The following is a 12,959-nucleotide window of genomic DNA, read 5'->3' as shown; positions in this document are numbered from 1 at the left end:
CCAAGCTGTGGCAGGGAATGACACAGTCCAGAATATTGAGCTCTTCTGGATGATCTAGTAGTTTTTCACACTTACATATTATTCCTCCTGCAAAGGCAGAAATTATGTGGTATATCAATATTATTATAGTCAAAATCCATGAAGCCATTAATAATTTGAAATGTTTTAACTCCTAAATAATATTTTGCCACAGTTAATACACGAAAAACTGCTAGTGCAGATGTAGTCTTAGAAGACACTATGACCCAAGAAGGTTTCTGGGTGTTTTTTTGTAATGAAAGTTTCAGCCCTGGTTCCAAACTCATCTTGTTATCTAGAGGAAATGAGGTGAATATTGGATTTCCATTCAATCTTCATGTCTTTGGACTTTTTTTGTACTTATAGGTAGAACACCTGTCCAGAAATCTGCATCAAAATGGCTCCCAATAGTCTATGCTGACGTTTCTGTATTAAGAGTAAGAAATGGGTGCAAACCCAGAGTTTTTTGCAAGGATACATTTATTCTCTATCCACTTTCATTTTTGCATTACCCACCAGATTGTGCACAAACTACAGAGGGAATTTGTTGAAATTCCTTATGGCAACCTTAAATTAGCTGCATTTAAGCACTGAATATTGATTATCCACTATCTAAAATGCTACTGCTTCTTTTGAGAATGCACACGGGATCACTCTCGAGGAGAAAAGACAACGTAGAAAGAGCCGTGTGTTGTTGATACCACCTAAGGAGTCCTTCTGCTGTGCCTTTTGCAACCGGACTTGTCCATCTCGCCTTGGTCTGTTTAGCCACCAGCACCTTTGTAGCAAGTGTGGGTAGAGTCCTTCCCAAATCTTCATTCACGAAGCCTAGCCATGATGATGATTCATTATCCTTATTTTATGATCCATATTTCACCAAAATAAAATAGAGTTTTCACTGAAGTAAAATGCAAGAACCATTGTATGGCAATAATAAGAAAATTCTACTTTTGAAGTATGAAAATCATATAGATGAGAGCCTGGCAACCAAAAAGTCTTCCTATGTCTTTAGCATGCAGTAAGAATACGGAAAATACCTAAGCTGAATTTTTTTTCACTAAAAAAAAGACAGATTATTACAATTCACATCTTTCACAATCTTGAAATCTGACTTCACCAATACTGTCACAAAAGGCAGAGACTAAACTGACATCTTAAAAAATTTAAATAAAAAGTGTAGTTGCAAACCATTGCCCAGTTTTTCTACTCTCACTCTGAAATGGGAGCATAGGGGGGCCCTGCCTTTTTTGCCTCTGTCTGTGAATTAGTATTATTCAGAGAGCTGATCTTGTGAATTCATCTCCCAAACATTTTTTTCCAGTAAAAAACATGAAATCATTGAACTTAAACATTTTTGCAGGAAAGTATCTAAATGAGTGTATTTACCATTTCAACAAAGTTTAACAATCTATACTAATATTTACTAAGTGGTAATCTTAGCCTTCATAGTTCAAAATTACTATCTCTAAAACATGAGCTATTTGTGGGGGCTTTATTTGAATAAATAGATCAAATTTGGTCGTAACAGATGACATGTCAAAAAAATAACAAAATGGTACAGCAAAACTGTTTTTCACTTTACTAGAGATCACTGAAATTTTGCCTTCAGGGAAGTGGAAATAAAAGCTATCAAAATATCTGGGATTTGTACGGGACATGTTTCTGTTTCCCTAGTTCTTACCAGCCCCTCCAAGTTTACAATCTGGACAGGACTATTAGCTTTGTGCTCCCCATGAATAACCTGGACTTGGGAGCTGCAGGTAAGTGAAGTATGAAACTAATCAGGTCATCTCTGCTTGCTCTGTAATACATCTCTCCATGCCATGGAATGCCCAAGGTTGGATGGGATAGAGTATTTCTGCTGGTGGTAACCAACAATAAACACAGGATGGATCAGGGAAAAAGAAATCCTGGCCAGTCACGCATCATGAGAATTCAATTTTTTGCCGCAGGAGCTCTGCTTCATTCCTCAGAGCATCTGCACAGCTTCACCTCTGGCTCTTCCCCTCTCCTCCATGTCAGCTAATGGCAGTTACAATTACTGATTCACCTCCCTCACTTCCCTATCACCTCCACTGAAGCAGTGAAGGAAAATACCTTCAGGGAGATAATAGAGAAACATAGCAAGCACAATTGTTCAGTATCAAGTCCAGACCCTGACATTTATAGCCAGAACCTGGAAACAATCAGAAACAGAAAACACATTCAACAAATAACTTGCATTGTGTTCCTTATACTGCTTTTTTATACTAGGCAAGTTGCAGGAGGATAATGTCCACTTTATACACAAGTAATTTATTTCATTAATTCCATTTTCTTATTATATTCTGGCATATTTCTGAATAGATTCTACCACTTTTATAAGAAATAAATGCATTCAACAAATAGGGAGAACATGGGCATTGCAGTTCCTTGACTTAGTTTGCCTCTTAACTAAAAGGAATCATGAATGACCATGTCTTGGTGTCAGCAATATTTTTACTTTCTGTTGTCAAACACACCTCATCATTAAAATACTATTGGTAAATATTAACCAAGCACCACACACACACACCTGTTTTAAGGTGACTGCAACAGATCATATTACTGCAGGACTTTGGGAAATGAACACAGAAGGAAGTTTGGAATGGTCTCCTGAATTCCAGTTGTTGGCATACCTGTTCAGAGCAAACCAGTTCCTTAATACAGTGGTGACAACTGGGTGCTGCTGGAAGAACCTGGCAATGCTTAGTACTGTTGAAGGCATCCTTCAGACCCTTCCTCTTGTCTCGTTGCAGTTTCTTCTTCAAAGTAGAGATGATAGGGATGGGTATGAGAAACCATGAAATTATGTTGTCCTCTGTCTCTCCCCTCCAGCCTAAGCTTTCCATCAGACTCTCATAATCCTTTTCTAAATATTCCAAACTGGTAGCCTTTAAAAGCTCACTTCTCTAGTGTGAAACAGGGTTAAAGCTAATAATTACAACATAATCTTGAATAATTAATTATTCATAAATTCTTGCAATTAATGCTATTTGGTCTCAAAGGACTTTATTTTATTTATTGCCAAACACACACTTTCCAAGGCACTTCACTGTACTTATACTCTGCTTTTCTGCAGCTTCTTTAACCTGTTGTCTGAGCATATGGCATTCAGTAGGTTTTTTTTTGTTTTATTTTGGTTTTTTTTTAATGTAGATAACTTTTGAGTAAAACCCTGCTAAAAATGGTGTTCCTATGAGAGCTAAATTTCCGATTGTCAGGCATGAGGTAGTTGTAGGGAGTACTGTCAGTGCTGTCTATAGGTACTGGCTATATCCAACATGTTCTTTCTGTATACATTCTCACAAATTCTTCTGCCTGCTTCTGAAAATATGTATTTGAATCTGAATGCATAAATGGTCTGCTGTCTCTAGCAGATTATTTTTAAAGGAATATACTAGACAGGGAGAGAAACTGAGCCATCTCTATCGCTAGGTATAAATGTCCAGGGAGCCTAGTGAATCATAACAAGTCTCAATAAACTAAATTGGTTCTGTGTTATGAGATAGTGATTTTCAACAGATCAACTAGTGTGAACCAACTAATCCCAAAAAAAGAAGTGATAGTTTTGTTTGGAATCTAGAGTTCCTCTCTGTACATAATATATTGTCCATTGCCCATGACAGAATGACTGCTTGGAGATACTTATTTTTCTCCATTAGCTGTAGAGGGAATCCAGGAAAAACAGTAGCATTTTTTTTCCCCTAATACACTTACGTAAAATGCAAAAGGGCTTAAAATTACAAGCTCAATTAGTGCAGAGAAATAATGGTGAACAAGGCACTCAAGCACAACAGAGTCCTGCAAAGGGCACAGGAAACAAGCATCCAGACACGTATTTCCTCTGTATTAAAGAAGAGATTAAACTTGCATGTAAAACAAATCTTAAGATTTTACTACGCTGGAATTCCTGCTAAAAAATACCTTTCATATCAAAGGGATGTATTTCTGATCAGAAAAGACTTCTTACTAAGGAAGAATCAATTATATTACTCTAATGTGAAGACTGATGGTATTGAGAAAGCCTTCCTTCCACCTTCATATCCTTCGAGTTTCCCACTATAATTCTTAGCCTTGCACACATAGTGGAAGCTTTTATTGCTTGCAGTTTCTTATGGGCACCATACCACCAGCACCAGTAAATGTTCTCTCCTCCACAAAACGATTCACTGAACCCAGGTAGTGACACACCTAAAGGCAACACAAAGCTCAGCAGCAGCATTTCCTGTGGTGTCTCTTCAAGCCAATGCAAAAGGAAAATATTTGTTCACTCTAGCGATTTCAGAGACTGGTTCTTCTGTTGTACAGAGCAAATGGCTCGAAGCAGTTCCAACCTTTGTTTGGATTAGTCTTCCTACCCCTGTCATCCTCAGGGAAAAGAGCTCAAGGAAGGAATAATATGTGGTATCCTTCTTCTGTGGTTTCCCATCAATTTAGCCTATGCTCAACAAATGCCTTTTGAGATCTCTGGTCATCTGTCAGACAAAAGCAAACCCTTCTCTCAGCACACTGAGTCCAGTTTTGTGGTCTAAAACAGACCGGCTATTTCTTAGGGCACAATCTGCTTTACTCTGGAAGATATTTTCCTTCCTAGTCTCCATGCTCTCACATTTATACTGGATGGCTTTAAACCATAGAATTAAATAATGGTTTGGGCTGGAAGGAATCCCAAAGATCAACTAATTCTGACCTCTTCTGCCTTCCACTAGACCAGATTGCTCAAAGCCTATCTAACTTGGCCTTGAACACTTCCAGGGATGGGACATCCAGTTTCTGTGAGACACCTGTGCCAGTTCCTCACCACTCTCATAGTAAAGAATTTCTCCCTAATACATAATATAAACCTACTCCCTTTCAAACTATAGGCATTTCCTCTTGTCCTGTTCTCCATGCCCTTGTCAAAAATCTCTTTCCAGCTCTCATGTACCCCACCTTCAGGTACTGAAAAGCCCCAGTAAAGTCATCCTGAAGACTTCTCCAGGCAGAACAACCCCAACTCTCTCAACCTTTCCTCATAGGAGAGTTGTACCATTTCTCTAATAATCTTCAGGGCCCGCTTCTCGAGCTCATCCAGGTCCCTCTGGATGGCATCCCAGCCCTCGGTGTGTCAACCACATCACTCACGTGGTGTCGGCAATGTCCAGCTCTGCAAGTCTCACCTGAACTGGGAAGACATAAGGCATTTCTAGCAAGATTAACCTAAAGAGAAGAAAACAAGATTGTGAGAGATGACGCAATTCTTCCTTCCCACAGATCAGAAACTTGATGCACCTACAAGAAAAGAAACTATACAATGAACTGTTGCCACGTCCCGGTGGGATAAGAATAGGGACACGACACTGCACAGAGGGTTCTGACACGGTAGAAGGTCAGGGTGCAATGGCCACTTTACTGAGGGAGAACAAGGACTTATATAGAGTTCGGGTAAGGGGAGGTTCAATAACTAGGGCAGAACATGGGATTGACATCTCAGGAAAACACAGGATTGGGAGATAGGGAAAGGTGGGAGGAACTTGGGAGTATCGGCGTAAAGGGAACCAATGCGAACTCACTCTGCACTGCGGCATCCTTCAGCCAGTCACAGTGGGATGAGTGGGAAAACAGGGGAGGACAAGATAGTAAACAACTTTTGGCGGGAAAACGTGAGGGCAAGTTCAGACAAGCCCTGAACAATATAAACCAAGGGGATTAATACAGAAACATGTGTGAGGGTACATTAAACATGGTGGAAACTGGGGAATAACATGAAAGTCCATGGATAGTTGGCTTCTCTAGGCTGCGTATAAGTCTCTCCAGGCTTTGAATCTTTCCCAATCACTCTGATGTTCCTCCACAAACTGTTAAAGCCAGTAATGGTGTAAATGAGGACAAGAGATACCACAGAACCATCTCATTTCCTGAGGACCCTATCTTTTCTGCACAGATCAATAGAGTCAGTTGAATGTGAAAAGGCATATTAAGGGCATGGTGACATAATCTCCCACCGCCCTCCATGCCTTAGGGATAGTCCTGGCAGTGCCCCACGCTGTCCATGGGCTGCAGAGTAGGGCACAATTTAATGCTGCAAGGCAAAGTTACAGGGCAAACTCTTTTATAAGCACAACAGATAGAATTTGCCTTGATATGTCTTTTACTCAGGCTATCGATTTCATCATAGCCAGGGAACATAAGACGATGTACAATGCTCCAAACTAATTTTGTCTTACTTCATGTTTTGTGGCTGCCAATGTCCTTAAATCCAGCTTAAGGAACTGAAAGGATCCAGGGGAGAGAATTATAAAAAGAAGAAACAATTGTAAAAAGAAGAACAGGAGGGAAAGGCTAAAGGCAGCAGTGGTTATCCATTGGATTGGAACCACCAGTGCTGCAAAGGCTCCCAAAGCTGAATTAGGCCATCGTCAAACTGAGGCTTCACCACTACCTCCATTAATGAGAAAGCAACACTGGCATCAGTGGATATTCAGAAACTGACTAAATATGCTCCTCTTCTTCTGGAAACTGACTTGTATATTCTTTTTATAAGCATTTCAGAAAGTGGGACCCCTATTAAACTTTGCTCTATACCATTTCTCTTGCATGTCGCCATATCCAAAACACAGGATACACTGGATCTATTATCAGTATCTCAAAAGCAGTCTTGTTCCTGGCTCTAAAAGACAGGGCAACTGATTCAAAGAAATTTAGAATTAAAGGCACATGAAAATCTCATACATTTAAAGAGTGAAAATTCTTTAAGAAGCCAGTGAAAAGCCTTTTTATGATGTTCCTAAGGTCTTTAAAGATATTATGTTCAAATAATATCACTTTATTACAAAATCAGTGGAAAAAAATTACAGGAAATTAATCAATTTAAAGTTATGCACTCCACGGTGCACTTTTAATAGTATTAAAGGTCTGTAAGTTAAACGAAACAAATTTTTTAGTTCTGCTGATGCAAAACTATCTTTTCTTTTGGCAGCCAAAAAAGTTATAATTAATGCAGGTAGAATACATACAGAATTGCAGTATATTTTAAATTCTTTTTTTTTTAAGATATGAAAGTGAAAAAAAAATTCTTTGCAGAATATATATCTCATTTTTTATAAGTCCTGTGTACTACCAGCTCGGTGGGAAAGGATGTTTTTCCCTAAACACATAGTAAATATATGGGTTTTGAAGGGTTTTTTGATAGTATTTCCATCCTACAAATTGAAAAAAAAAAAAAAAAGGAACCCACAAATGTAAAAAGAAATCTGAGCAACTTTAACTTGGATTACAAAACTGTAAGGAAAAGTGATGCTATACTTTAATGAAAGATATCAAAATAGCTAATGAAAGAGGTTTGGTGAAGTTAGATTTTCAATCCGCACCACAAGTGCCTGTGTTACCTGTGTGACTTTGATAAAAGCTGTGACTGTGAATGTGCATTTCCATAAGAAGTAGCAGGGCAGAAGGAACAATTACCAGGGCCTTTTGTTGGTGGAGCAGAGGGTTGAGAACAAAAATAATTAAAGTAGCTTAACTTCCCTATTATATATGATACTTCATGATATCGCTTACTTAAAACAAAAGTTAAAACAAAGACAAACTCAGGTATTGCATAGAAAGAATATAGTAAAATTAATGAAAAAGTTAAAATTGACAATTACAGAATCATCAGTCTGTCAGAAATCTTTTGCACTCTAACAAAACCTAAAAACAGAGTTTTTGCCACAGATTCCAGGCATTTAAAAATTATTCCCATCCTTTATTACTGTTAAATATAATTTATTTAATGAAACATTTTAAAAACACTTTGAAAAAGCACTTATATATCTATTTTCCAGTGTCCAGTGGACTTTTGGAGTAGGATGTGAGTTTCCGTCTATTGAATGAGCCAGAATAAAATCCTAGTGGGATCTGAATTTCAGGTCAACCTTTGCTACACATTTTCCACAAGAATTTAAACCTATGCTGAAAAAGAAGTCCTGTAACAGTTGTTCAGGTTCTGGTGGCACAGGTAAAGGTGTGGCACAGTGTCTGCGCTGCTGTAGATGTTTTTGCTGTTGTAGTCCTGCTCAAGAAAGCAACATTTCTGAACTAATGCACAGTTTCAAGCTGATTATCAACCTGACTGAGTAGAGATATAACTGAATAATGTAATATATCCCTAACAGAAATTACTTGTATACATGCTATATAATGACATATACATCAAACAGATGGATATCTAGGTATTTGATTTGTATATGTGTATATAAATACATATATTTATATATGCATGTAACCATATGTAATCACACACATATATTTCTGCATTTAGACACATTTAGACACAAAAATGCACATTCATATTATGTATATATTATATAATACATACCATATATATTATCTATTATATATAATAGATAAAATATCTGTATTATATATTATTATATCTAGATTTTTATACACTTAGTCAGTTTGGACATCTATACATGATTATTTATTATTATTACTTACAAATATATCTATCTGTAGAGCACATGTCTGCACATAATAACCAAAGAAAACATTTAATAAGTAACAATAATAAAATTTCTTCAGTAACTTCTGTTGTACTTCAGTACAACTTTGTACAAAGTTTTGTACAACTTTGGTGTCCAGTTTATGTTCCCAGTTTGATACTGGGTGAGTTTGAGTGTGAGAGTGGTTCTCCCAGACAGATGTACATCCGCTGTGTTGCATCCAAATGGAGCAGAGTATTCAATCCATAGAGATTGAAATAGACCCCTATAAAAACAGATAAAAAAATACCATTGGTGAAACATTTAAAGGGTTTGTTTTTATGATATGCAGTCAGTTCCAAGCCATTTGAAATCTAACTGCTGTATCCTTGAGTGGCTTCTCAAGTAGAAAAAACTGCTGAGCCTGGCAAAGCTGAGTAGGAGATGATGTGAAGGGAACATTTGATTCTCTCCTTTTGCCAGAATGCAATTACCAGCTTGTTTTCTCTAGGAACTGAACATGCAGAACTCAAGTACTGTGAACTACACATTAACCCAGCAAAGACACCACACAGGGAAAGCACTTCCACGGAGGAGAAACACAGATGGGGAACAGGGAAGCTTGTCATTAGCACTGACAGAAGTCTTAGTAGTTATTCTCAGCAGAGATCACCTGGCCTTAAGTGCTATGCACAGATTTCTTATATTTCATTCTACTATTCATCGCTGAATGTCTCATTTTAGTTCATATTGTGTTGCGCTGGATTTACCAGTGCTGGATCACCCTGGCAATGAAATTTTCCTGTGACCATACTATGAACTCTGTCTTGGCTTTGTCTCATCTTGGACAAAATAAAGAATGTAGAGAAGTTCCTATCTTATTGATTGCTGGGGTTTTTAGGGTGGGAGAAGTGTTAATGAATTTAGAATGAAAAGCCAGTTCCAACACAGGCTTCAGCAGTAGCTGCTGCTCAGCTTTAGTCGAGCTAAAAAGCAGCCATCTTCTTGTTTTCTTCTGTGTATCTTAGTTTTGAATCTATAAAAGCACTTTACATCTCATCTATATATATGTCTTGTTAAACAGCCTTTTGTGGTAGGCTCTAACTGGAGCTTTGGAAACAGCAAATAAACGCTCCAGCTTGTTTACCTTCTCCCCATCATTGCTCTGATTGCAGTAATGAATTAAAAAGGAATTCCTGCTGAAGAACACACAAGTCCATGGGGTTAAAATGACAGATTTTGAATGAAATGAGGAGTCAGCAAATTCAGAGAGAAGTTTCAGCTTCAACCAATCATGAAGATCTCCCAAATTCTATTTGAATGTTCTTGATAGTTCCAGAAGAAAAAAAGAAAAAGGAAAGTATTCTTTCCCTCTGAACTATCAAATGGAATTACAAAGATCCTTTAAGCTTTCGTCTGCAGAGACCACAGCAATATGTCCTCATCTACAACCACACAAGGAACATATGTATAGTCGGGTCATTTTTCAAGTTTCTCTTTGCTGGGTGCTTGGATTGCAGCAGTATCATTTCTCCTTCCTGTAAAACAGGAAAAATAAAAGCATTATTTAGAATGCTGGGGAAACACCCATCTTGTGCTTTCTAAAGGAATCAGGAAGGATTTTAGGAATTCACGTGATGGTTGTTGCATTACGTATGTAATAAAGTCTATTATTTCATATAGTACATCTTCAAAATTCAGGTGTTTGTTTTTTTTCAAATATGTGATTCTCCAAAGCTGGAAATAAGTACATTTTGTCGTGATGTTTAGAAATACTGTTTTACAGTATGTACTAATTGATTTCAAACACTTACCAGATATCATACACATTCTTACGGTTTAACCCCAGCCAGCCCAACATCACACAGACCCTCACTCACTACCCCATCAGCAGGATCAGGGAGACAACTGGAAGAGTAAAAGCTGGAAAACTCGTGGGTTGAGATAAGGACACTTTAATGGGAAAAAAAAAAGCCACATACAGAGGCAAAGCAGAACAAGAAGTTAAGTAACTGCTTTCCATGGGGCAGGCAGGTGCTCAGCCATCTCCAGGAGAGCAGGGCCCCATCATATGTAGTAGTTCCTTGGGAAAACAAACACCATCACTCCAAATGTGCCCCCCTTCCTCCTTCTTCCCCCCCTTTATACACTGAGCATGATGTCATATGGTCTGGAATATCCCTTTGGCCATTTGGGTCACTCATCCTGTCTGTGTCACCTCCTAGCTTCCCATGAACCCTCAGCCTCCTCCCCATTGTGGGAAACAAAAAAAGGTCTTGTGTCTGTACAAGCCCTGCTCAGCAATAACAAAAACATCTCTGTATTATCAACCCTATGTTCAGCATCAGCACAAATCCAAAACACAGCCCCATACCAGCCACTGTGAAAAAAATTAACTCTACCCCAGCCAAAGCAAGCACACTTAAATAGCCAGGTTTGAAGAAAACATGAAAATAATATTCAATTTCATAATCTTTACAAATGTCCAGTTTCCAATTTCCTCTTTTTGAGGAAAAGTATGTTTCTCTCTTACTGTCAATTAAAAAAAAAATTCATTCCAAATCTTGAAATAGAAAAATAAAGAGGATAAATATTAAATAACATATTCCTGTCATCAAAGTACACTACCTAAGTTGTCACTTTAAGAAGGATGCTTTTGTTAGATGCAAACACAAACATCTTTGCTGTAAGAACATAAAAAACAACTGATGTCACCTTTTTGTAAAAAAACACATCAGTAAGTCTTGACATTACAGAAGCTCGTGGTGAGAAACTGCAAATACAGTTAAATCTAGCAGTTTGGAGTACGTTGCACTGAAATGCAGGAAACCTCAAAGTTCAGAAATAGCTGCTAGTTTAAAAGAGTGTAAATGGAGGGGTGGAGAGTCATGAGGCATTGAGAGGCAAGTACCTGCTAAATGAATTGTACAGGTATCTGCACATCAAAGTTTAACTAGTAAAAAGAGAAAATTGAAATCTTTTTAGCAAAGTACAATGCCTGGACTTCAGGTGAGCTGGGTTGGACCTAGGGAATGGTAACCAGGTAGGTGGGATCCATGGCAGGCCACTCTGAAAAGCAAAGAAGGTAAGGAAAGCTGCCAGACCTTAAAGAGCATTCTGCAGGCATAGGAACCATCAGTTTGTCAGGACTTGGCTAAAAAGAACATCGTGATAGAGCTCCAGCAGCGTACAAGAGTGCAGCGTACAAAAATGCAGTGTACAAGAGTGGGATCAAGGACAGGGTGCAAAGGTGGAATTTATTAAAGCTACCTGGGCATGTAGGGATGGTGTCATTCAAGCCAGAGCTCAGTTCACAGACCAGAGAAGGGCAGTTAATCACATACACCTTCAAAAAAGGACGAAGGGATGATCTATAGATCAGTCAGCATTACACTGACTCTTGGTAAAATCACAGAGTCCTCTTGGAACACATTTCTGGGCATATGAAAGAGTAGAAGGGGAATGGATACAGTCAGCATGGCTTCATCAAAGGTAGATCATGCCTGACCCAGCTGATTACCTTCTGTGATGAAACAACTGAACTTGTGGATAGCAGGGGAGCAGTGTAAACTTGACTGGATTTGGCCAAGGTTGGTCAACATTTTCTGCCACAGTCTGCCTGTATCCAAGTTTGAACAGTACAGCCTGGTAAGAAGTGGACTGTTGGATGTGTTGTTGGACATGTCATTTAACATCCCTCAGTGACCTGCAGGACATGCCAGAGGGCACATTCATCAACTTTGAAGCTGACAGCAAGTTTCAAGGACTAGTCAACACACATGAGGACAAGACTGTCATCCAGATGGGCAGGACACGGCAGGGGAAAAAAGGCCAACAGGGTCTGTGGGGAGAGGCAGTGGGCCCGCTGAGCCCCTAGAGTTTGATGAACATAATATATTGGATGATATAAGGCTGTTCCCATGGCAGCAGAAGCTAATTAACTGTCCCCATAAACAGAGCAGCTTTGAGAAGCTGGGAGTTGACTGGAAAGATGATAAGCAGGATGGAATGTGCAAGGACAGGGATGTTGGCTGTGTTCACAATTGCACGTGTTAGTACTCTGGTGTTTTGTAAAAATGATGTTTACAGAAAGTGTGTGGGAAAATGTGGGTTAGCTGCCTCAATAAAGGAGGCTGCTGTGCTAACGCGACAGACAACTCTTGTCTCAACTCTGTGTGTGTGTGTGTGCTTTTTCTATCAACCAAACCTAACCAATACGATAGATACCCCATGACAAGGGTCTCCATAAAATTCAGGGATTAGCAATGGGCAGCCTTGACCTGGGAATGGAGACTGTTGGCAACAATTCTGCTGGGGACTGGAGAAGAGTCATCTGCTTATCATGTGTCAGGCCTTGTACTTGAGACCACCTGAGGTCCCTTCCAGCCTTAATTATGCCTGTGATACTAAGACGAAATACTCTTTTCCATATATATGAGGGAACTGCAAAGGATAAGTGAGAGCAAACATAACTGG

The 12,959-nt window shown here is 38.9% G+C and overlaps 1 pseudogene; it reads right to left on the bottom strand.

Annotated features, from left to right (window-relative positions):
* Positions 1–5,159: 5,159 nt before the first annotated feature.
* The window catches only part of LOC103757560, a 116,729-nt pseudogene continuing 108,929 nt past the window's right edge, over positions 5,160–12,959 (bottom strand).

Source organism: Manacus vitellinus, unplaced genomic scaffold (genome assembly GCF_001715985.3).
Source record: "Manacus vitellinus isolate BGI_N305 unplaced genomic scaffold, ASM171598v3 scaffold_23_pilon, whole genome shotgun sequence".
NCBI lineage: Eukaryota > Metazoa > Chordata > Aves > Passeriformes > Pipridae > Manacus > Manacus vitellinus.
This window is presented reverse-complemented; position numbering and strand designations above follow the sequence as displayed.